Source organism: Somniosus microcephalus, chromosome 21 (genome assembly GCF_052327205.1).
Source record: "Somniosus microcephalus isolate GS21.2 chromosome 21, FLI_Smic_1.0, whole genome shotgun sequence".
NCBI lineage: Eukaryota > Metazoa > Chordata > Chondrichthyes > Squaliformes > Somniosidae > Somniosus > Somniosus microcephalus.
In genome coordinates, this window is record NC_141007.1 from 43,159,249 (window position 1) to 43,168,825 (window position 9,577).

Consider the following 9,577-nt stretch of genomic DNA (forward strand, 5'->3'; position numbering starts at 1 on the left):
TGTCATCGACAGTGCTATCAAGCAGCACTTACTCACCAATAACCTGCTCACTGATGCCCAGTTTGGGTTCCACCAGGACCACTCGGCTCCAGACCTCATTACAGCCTTGGTCCAAACATGGACAAAGGAGCTGAATTCCAGAGGTGAGATGAGAGTGACTACCCTTAACATCAAGGCAGTATTTGACCAAGTGTGGCATCAAGGAGTCCTAGTAAAACTGAAGCCAATGGGAATCGGGTGGGAAAACTTTCCACTGGCTGGAGTCATAACTAGCACAAAGGAAGATGGTTGTGGTGGTTGGAGGTCAATCATCACAGCCCCAGGACATCGCTGCAGGAGTTCCTCAGGGCAGTGTCCTAGTTCCAACCATCTTCAACTGCTTCATTAATGACTTTCCCTCCAACATAAGGTCAGTGGTGGGGATGTTCGCTGATGACTGCACAGTGTTCAGTGCCATTCACAACTCCTCAGATAATGAAGCAGTCCTTGCCCTCATGCAGCAAGACTTGGATGGCATTCAGGCTTGGGCTAAGTGGCAGGTAACATTCGTGCCACACAAGTGCCAGGCAATGACAAACTCCAACAAGCGATCGTCTAACCACCATCCCTTGTCATTCAACGGCATTACCATCACCAAATCGCCCACCATCAATATCTTGGGGGTCACCATTGACCAGAAAATTAACTGGACCAGCCACATAAATACTGTGGCAACAAGAGCAGGTCAGAGGCTGGGTATTCTGCGGTGAGTGACTCACCCCCTGACTCCCCAAGGCCTTTCCACCTTCTACAAGGCACAAGTCAGGAGTGTGATGGAATACTCTCCACTTGCCTGGATGAGAGCAGCTCCAACAACACTCAAGAAGCTTGACACCATCGAAGACAAAGCAGCCCACTTGATTGGCACCCATCCACCACCTTAAACATTCACTCCCTCCACCACGGGCATACCGTGGCTGCAGTGTGTACCATCTACAAGATGCACTGCTGCAACTCACCAAGGTTTCTTCGGCAGCACCTCCAAAACCCGCGACCTCTACCACTTTGAAGGACAAGGGCAGCAGGCGCATGGGAACATCATCACCTCCAAGTTCCCCTTCAGGTCACACACCATCCTGACTTGGAAGTATATCGCCAACCCTTCATTGTCGCTGGATCAAAATCCTGGAACTCCCTCTGTAACAGCACTGTGGGAGTACCTTCACCACACAGACTGCAGCGGTTAAAGAAGGCGGCTCACCACCACCTTCTCAAGGGCAACTAGGGATGGGCAATAAATACTGGCCTTGCCAGCAATGCCCACATCCCATGAATGAATAAAAAAAAAGTTTAATTTTCAGTGCCAGAGAGGTTGCTTGGCAGTAATTAAGACTTACCACACCGTTAAGAGTCCGTAGACTGGAATGACTTGAATTTACTTTTTGTGGCGAGTTTAGTCTTTATGTACAATGTCAGTACAGGAACTTCATGTCGTTCAATACATTTGAATTGGAAGCCAGATGGCGAGATGACAATCATGCACAGCTTACGGAGGAGCTGCACATCTCCAACAGCAACTTTGGGATTTTCTGGTTTGCACATAATTAGCGGTGAGCACTGTCAGCCACACCATTATTTTCACAGCAAAATATGGCCTATGAGGTTATACAGTGAGGTGCAGATTTAGTCAAAGCAATTTCTGATATCTTGAACTGCCACACATTGGGCTGGATTTTGATTGAGGAGGCGTGTAGGAGGCAGGACTACTACTTTCGGGGTTGTAGTCCCGTCTCCATCGAGTTGTGGCCAACCCACGCGATTTTCATTTGATTGGCCTTGTTGAGCCTGCCCAGTGGGCTCAGCAGGCCAATTAAGGGCCACCCAGCAACAGGTGACGTCACAGATTGACATTTCATCTGTCAAGAACTTTTGACAGATGAAATATTAGCGTTTCACAGCTGTTTGAAGCTGTCAAACACTAACAATCTGTACTCCAAGTTAATTCCTTCCTCTCAGGCTGATTTAGAGATCTCTCCAGAACAGAAAGCTGAATGCTGCAACTTTTGAGAGCTCGCAGCCATTCTGCTTTCTGTGCCGGTGAGATGAGGGACTCCCGAGACCTGAAGGAAGGAAGGCTGTAAAGGTAAGTAAATGTAAGTAAAACTTCTTTAAACACTTTACACACACCAAACACACTTACCTCTGAACTCATGCACCCATCACTCACCTGAACACCGGTCATCTTGAACCCTCCAAGCCCTTCAGCCCGACGGTCCGCCTCGCTAACTTGGCGTGGTTTGGAGCCATCGGGAATCTCACACTTCAGCAATAAAAATAGGGATTAGGCTAAAAACTGCCTGTTAACTACCTGTTAACAGGCAATTAATTGGCACTAATCCCCTTCCCGCCTCGGGGAGGCAGCTCCCAGCACAGGTCGGGTATCCGCCTCCTTTGAAACTGGCATTGAGGCGGGTTGGGGGGCGGGATGGCTTCATGGCCCCCGATTTCGAGATCTTATCCCCCCACACGCCTCCAATCCCGCCTCCACGGCCCAATGAAAATCCTGCCCATTGTGTTCAGATGTCTGTTGAGTTTAAATGGAATGGCGTTCTCGCCTTTTGTGCTTCTTGAATCTGACATTGAAAGATTACTTCCAGGCTCTCAATTCATCGAAAAAAATGAAATATTATCTTGCTCAGTGCTAGAATCTTGGCAGACAGGTTTCTTAATCTTTCGTAAAGGACTACTTCACAGAATTACTTTAAAAAATGGGACCCTATGTATCAATCAATATATATTTCTCTCAAAAATCTTTAACTTTTCACATGCCAGTGTAACATAAATGATTGTTTTGAGTTTTTCCACTGGCTTTGTCCAAATTCCAAATTGTGCCAGCATTGTCTGTTTTTGGCCTGATTCTTGGTGTGCTATGAGAATGAGATATGAGGTGTTAAATCAAGACCCCATTTACCTGTTCAAGTGGATGTAAAGGATCCATGCCACTATTTGAAGAAGTGCAGGTGAGTTCTCCCAGTGCCCTAGTCAACATTTACCCCTCCATCTACAACAATAACACCAGGTTCATCTCACTGCTGTTTGTGGGACCTTGCTGTATGCATATTGGTTACTGTGTTTGCGTGCTCAATAGTGATGATACCTCATTGACTGTGAAGCACTTGCCAAATGCCCTAATAAAATAACTTTCACACTTTCATATAAACTTCTCATTTTCTAACTTTGTGAATCTAATTCGAGATTGTACATTATTTAATGTTCTAAATTCTTTTAATTTTAACTAAGTGGATGAAAATTGTAGTTGTAATGCTAGTAATGGCTGTCAAATATATGACAAGCATACCAGGGATGAGGGACTTCAGTTATGTGGAGAGACTGGAGAAGCTGGGGTTGTTCTCCTTAGAGCAGAGAAGGTTAAGGGGAGATTTGATAGAGGTGATCAAAATCTTGAAGGGTTTTGATAGAGTAAATAAGAAGAAACTTTTTCCAGTGGCAGAAGAGTTGGTAACCAGCGATTGGCAAAAGAACCAGAGGCAATATGAGGAAATATTATTTTTTTTGCACAGCGAGTTGTTGTGATCTGGAATGCACTGCCTGAAAGGGCGGTGGAAGCAGATTCAATAGTAACATTCAAAAGAGAACTGGATAAATACTTGAAGGGAAGAAATTTACAGGACTATGGGGAAAGAGCAGGGGAGTGCGATTAATTGGATAGCTCTACCAAAGAGCTGGCACGGGCATGATGGGCCAAATGGCCTCCTCTGTGCTGTATCAATCTATGATTCTATGATAATTGGACATTTTCAGAAACAAAAATAATCAATTACCCTTAAGTGTTTTATCCCTTTCAGTATGAATTATTATCCACACTATCATTAGAATGTTTTCTACGGAAATTTTTCCACTTTGACTTTTACATACCAACCAAGTTAGTCAGAGTCTTGGGCGATGGTAGAATCCATTAGCAAACATGCAGATGTGATGAATTTTATAAATGATCTGCTTGGCCACTAGGTGTGATGTTCCAGCGTAAAGCATAACTTGCACTGCACTCCATCAGTATAAAGTCAAGAGTGGACTTTCCTAGACTGTTACAAAAGGGGCATACACTATCATATCATAATAATTAAAGAGAGATCTGTGGAAGCAGAAGAGCAGTGAACAAATTACTCACAAAGACATTTGGGAAAAAAGGTGCCAAGATATGATTGGAAATTAATTACATAAAAGACTTGGCTAAGTTTCCAACACTTGCTATGCACAAGCTTTTGAGTTGTATTTATTACCTTGTAGAATTTAAAGAGTAATATGATGATGTGCAGTATTTCAATCATTACTAAATTTTTTCCATTGTATTTGCACTGCAGTAACTGTCCGACACACTCCAAAAGTAAAGACATTGAAGTATAAGAATTGTGAAATCTGTTTAGAAAGTAATATGAAGTTTATAGAGTATGTTTGGGAGGATTCTGAGATGGGAGAGGTTGAAGAGACAGCAGAAATTCTAACTGAACTAATAATATAAGCTCATAAGTGCTTAGGAGCAGGTGCACTCTAATATCTCATTTATATCAATTATTAAGAACATAAGAAATAGGCCCTCGAGCCTGCTCCGCCATTCAATAAGATCATGGCTGATTTTCGACCTGGGTTTTCTGGGCTGTGCTTTTCAGTCTGAAAAAGAGGCATTGGAGAGTTGACCGTATAAATGTATATAAAATAGTAAATGGCATGGAAAAGGTAAATTTGATTATTACTTTAAATTAAATTGTGGAAATATGATAAGGGGACATAGGCTCAAACTTGCAAAAGGTAATTTTAGGACTGATATCAGGAAGCTCTTCTTCATGCAGAGAATGATCAACACTTGCAGATTTATCTGTGGAGGCAAAATCCTGTATGCATAAGAAACAATTGGCTACTGCAATGGGAGGAACTGTAGAGGATTTCTGGACGGATGAACTAATATTAGCCGAATGATCTTCATCATCCGTAATGATCTTTGAACATGTCATCATAGGGAACTTTTAGCTCAGGACAGTTGATAGAGTTACTGTCCTTATGATACAAGGCTAAAATCATGATCTGTTTACCTGGAGATGGACATTTATCTAAGAGTATGAGAAATAATTGGAAGAGATCTGTGAGCTATTGATTATGGGGGAATTGATGAACACTGGAGATATCCTTGTACATTGGAAACAGGCTAACAGGGTGCCATTTTCAAAGAAGGTGGCAAAACAGACCCAGGCAGTTATGAGCCCATTAGTCTTACTTCAATAACGAGTAAAAGAATAGAATTTTTATCAGAGGTGAGAATTACCTGTATGATAACTTAGTAAACAGTAGCCAAGATGGATTCAGAAGGGGAAGATCTTGCTTGACCAATCTCCTTGACTTTTTTGAGGAAATGACATCCCAAGTTGGAAAGACCTATGAGCCTTCCAAAAACCACATGACCAAATTCTGCACAACATACTACTACTCAAGTCTGAAGTGTTATGGATTCAGGATAAAAATTGTGAACAGATATTTTAAAAAAATGGCTGAAGGGTAGGAAGCAGTGGATACTTATTAGAGGAGTTATATCGGGATGGCAGATGCTAAGTGAGATGCTGCACAGATCGATTGGGACCCCTACTGTTTCAATTCTCATGAAGAACTTGTAGTCAGAAATTCAATATAGATTTACAGATGATAAACTAGGAGGGGCAGTTGAATCTGAGGAGGCAGTGCTGCAGATAAAAACTGAGTTAGACAAATGTGTAAATGAGCAGAACAATGGATATTAAATTTAATAACAGCACACTAGTTAAACATGAATCTACTTTTGATACAATTAAGATGAGCATATTTAGGAAATGCATAATGATATTCAACTAATCAGCTACCTATAATCAGATGGCTCTGTGGCTTAGCTGGTTAAAGTGCCTGTCTAGTAAACAGGAGATCCTGGGTTCAACTCCCAGCAGGGCCTTACTTTAATTTATGATATTAACCTAATCTGTGAATTTAAGCAACAAAATAATGCAGGGCCGTAAATGTATTTGTTCAGGAGCAACAAGGAAAGGATTTCCGAATGGCTGTTTGACATTTCTCCTTCATTGTACAGATGGTTCTCTGATAGAATGTGTCAGTAACACGTTAAGTTGAGTATATTCAAGACAGAGAGCGATAGACTTTTGGACACCAAGGGATATGGGGATTGGGCGGGAAAGTGGAGGTTGAAGATCAGCCATGATCTTATTGAATGGCGGAGCAGGCTTGAGTGGCCGTATGGCCTACTCCTGCTCCTATTTCTTATGTTCTTCTTATGTTCTGATGCAATACCATAAATGTTATAAAGGTGAATCTTATGTTGTGCCTAAATAGAATTTTGAGCAATTTCTGTAGCTTCTAGCTTTGTTTTCTGCTTTAAATTTGTAAGTCTTACACAATACAACCATGGCAGAAAGATGACGATTTAAAGATACACATCTTGCTGAAAGTAGGTGTGGAGATATACCTTCCCTATATACACATAATAATAACATCTTGTAAGAACAGTCGTCAATCAGACATCACTTGGCAAAATCACTCACACCGCTGGCAGCAAAACATTCAGGTAGCCATCCTCATCCCAAGGCAGTCTTAAAGTGCCCCTGTTGTGGAGACAGAATCCCCAGCCACTTGATGTATGGGCAGAAAGCTCTTGTCTTTGATTCCTTTATCTTCCTGCATAATGAGGCTATTTATTAAAGGCTCGCTGCCATTGCTTACTGATTCCTGTTGGCTTAAACAATCAGGAGCTCTTACTTCAGAAATAAAAATCTTTAACCCTTTGGGTTCCAGCTCACTCTTAACATTTTCCTTTGATATGGGAACAAAATGAGTTCTATCTTACCAAGTTGCAAATGTATCTGGGTGTCCTAGCACTACTGAGGCTTTACTGAGGGAACAAAGTTCAATTTTAACAATGGATCTCCTTGTTCAATAAAACAAGATATTCTTGAAGATACGGTATGGGCCTTTCAACATTGGCTATTCGCTCCATAAAGGATGCAGAGTATAATTGTGTTTCAAACACTTTTGTTTACTTTTCCAATAATTCTACTATTCCATTCAATTCCCAGTATTCCAACTGGTAATTATTTACCTTTGTACTGGTTTCCTTTTCTTTCACTTTTAAAACCTCATTCTTGTTTATATTTACCTAGCACGTCTCTGTTTTCTCTGAACAGTTGTTCATTTTCAAACATTATGGATTCACTTTCATTTTTTAAGGCCTTGTTTTCTTTTGTTAGGATATGAATCTTGGCTCTAATCTATGTTTTGTCATCATTACTTCAACCAGCAGGTGTCCCTCTCTGAGGGGAGAAATCCTCTCTTCCTATCTTTTCTCAAAGCATCGCTCACTTCCAGTGAAGACTCATAGGGGGAGAAATTCCTTATATCCCAGGAATGGGCGGTAACTTCAGAAAAGTTTGAGATTTAGCGCTAATGAATCACGCTGCATGCAAAATTAAGTCTCATCACTCAAAGAAAGGATTGGAGCACTAAATCAAGCGCTAATGGCCTAGCTCAGTGGCGCTACACTCAAAGCGCTAACCAATATCAGGTGCAGGCTAATCGTAAGTCACCATTGCCACAGGCTCTTTCCAGTTCTTAAATGGGAGGTTCATTGATGCTGCAGGACCTCATTCTCAGCATTGCTGGCTGTGAACCTGTGTCAGCAAGAAGGAGCAGGCCAAGCCCAAGGAGCCAGACAACTCAAGCAGGTGCCATGATAGCAGATCCACGCCCCAGGGAGAGAGCCCTCAGATTTTCGGACCAAGCATTGGAGGAGTTGGTGTCCACTGTGGAGAGACGGAGGGCGGTGCTCTATTCGGTACGAGGCAGGAGGCCCTTGCTGCAAGTCTTCCACGCCATGTGGAGGGAGGTTGCTCAGCATGTCTTGGGCAGCACTGTGGTCCCCAGGACCCACACACTGCAGGAAGAAATTTAATGACCTCACTTGGGTGGTCAGGGTGAGTCAATGCCTCAACAAATGCTACATACCATAGTCTGCACATACTGGCCAAAGCATGACACCCCCAGTGCTCACCCACCAACAAACTACACCTAACAATACTCACACCCGCATCTCACACCTTGCACACAATGACAGCTATTCAACTATGGCAGGCACATCACCCAAACACATTGCTCCACACTCACTCACACACTTTCCTTTCTCTTGCAGGCCAAGGTGGCTCACAACAGGAGGGAGCAGGAGCACACAGGCAGGGGACAAGCCGACACCCAACCACTGTCTGCACTGGAAAATAGAGTGCTGGTGCTTATTGGGCGCCAGGTGGTGGGCACCGTGGCCACCGGCAATGTTGACACCCTTGGTGAAAACAACGGTATTTTCATCCCTACTCCTTCTTCTCACATCCCACTTCCCCCTCACCCCACAAGCCTTTTGCAGTTTTCATCTAACCATGCTGTATGCATGCATCTCTCCCTTCCTGCCCCTCTCCCCTCACCTTAACCCGAATCTTGTGCCTTTATGCTTTCAGATAATGAGCAAGCACCTGAGCAGCCTGTCCCTGAGGGCACCGTACAGAGCGAGGTGGGAGAAGAGGAGGAGGAAGAACACATCATGTCACTGCATGTCTCACCCGCAGGCACCAGCTCAAATACTGGCACTACGCATTCTTTAGAGGCTAGTATGGTAGCGGGATCTGCACAGGGTGAGGCACCGGGAACGAGCGGGCTGCAGCAAGGCCCGGGGGAAAGGGTAGCTCAGGGGCCAGCTCCCTGGAGGGCGAGTTCACACACAGGATTCAGATGAGGACCTCGATGGGGAGGCCTTTAGAAGAAGGGTGATGGACATGCACACGGAGATGATAAGTGCAATGGCAAGGGTGTCCGAGAGCCTCTCGGCAATGGTAAGGAGCGTGGAGGAGTCCACCTCCAACATTGCACATTGCTCTGCGCACACCATGGGGCCAATTATTTCCAGTCTGCAAAGGATGGTCGACTCCCAGAGAGACCGTGGCGACCCAGACCTGATGTCGTGTGTTACGTGCCATCTGGCAGCTTCCATTGCAGGTGGAAGCGACGCAACGTCTTAGTGCTGTAATGCAGTCTATGCTTGGTGGCATCCAATCTCAGACTGCTCTCATGCAGTCTCAGCTTGATGCCACGCAAGCACTGACTGCTGCTATCATGGCTGGGCCTACCACCATCGACCGGGGCTTTCACAGTGTCGCAGCAGGTCAGCAATCTGTGCTGCAACAGATTGCTAGGGATTCTGAAGTGCCGCCCTGGGGAAGTGGCAGTGGGTCAGTGGAGCAGGAACCTGCTGTCCTCTCTCAGGATGACAGCATTCCTGCTCCCACCACTGCCACTCCGCCATTGCCCTTGTCCCTGCCTGTCATCCAGCCAGCCCAGACTGCTGCCACACATGCTGAGGTGGTGCAGTCTACAGCCGGGCCTTCCAGGTCCAGAGCTGGTCGAGGGCGTCCTACAAGTCTCCGGCACAGACACTCAGCAACCTTCCACCAGCCCTGCTGCAGCCAATGGGCCAACATTTCGTAGGAGTGCTAGAGTAGGCAAA

The 9,577-nt window shown here is 44.5% G+C and overlaps 1 non-coding gene across 1 annotated transcript; it reads left to right on the top strand.

The window, feature by feature from the left end:
• Window positions 1-5,897: 5,897 nt before the first annotated feature.
• On the top strand, window positions 5,898-5,971 carry trnat-agu (transfer RNA threonine (anticodon AGU)). The gene has a single exon. It is a non-coding gene; the product is annotated as a tRNA-Thr (tRNA).
• Window positions 5,972-9,577: the final 3,606 nt, after the last annotated feature.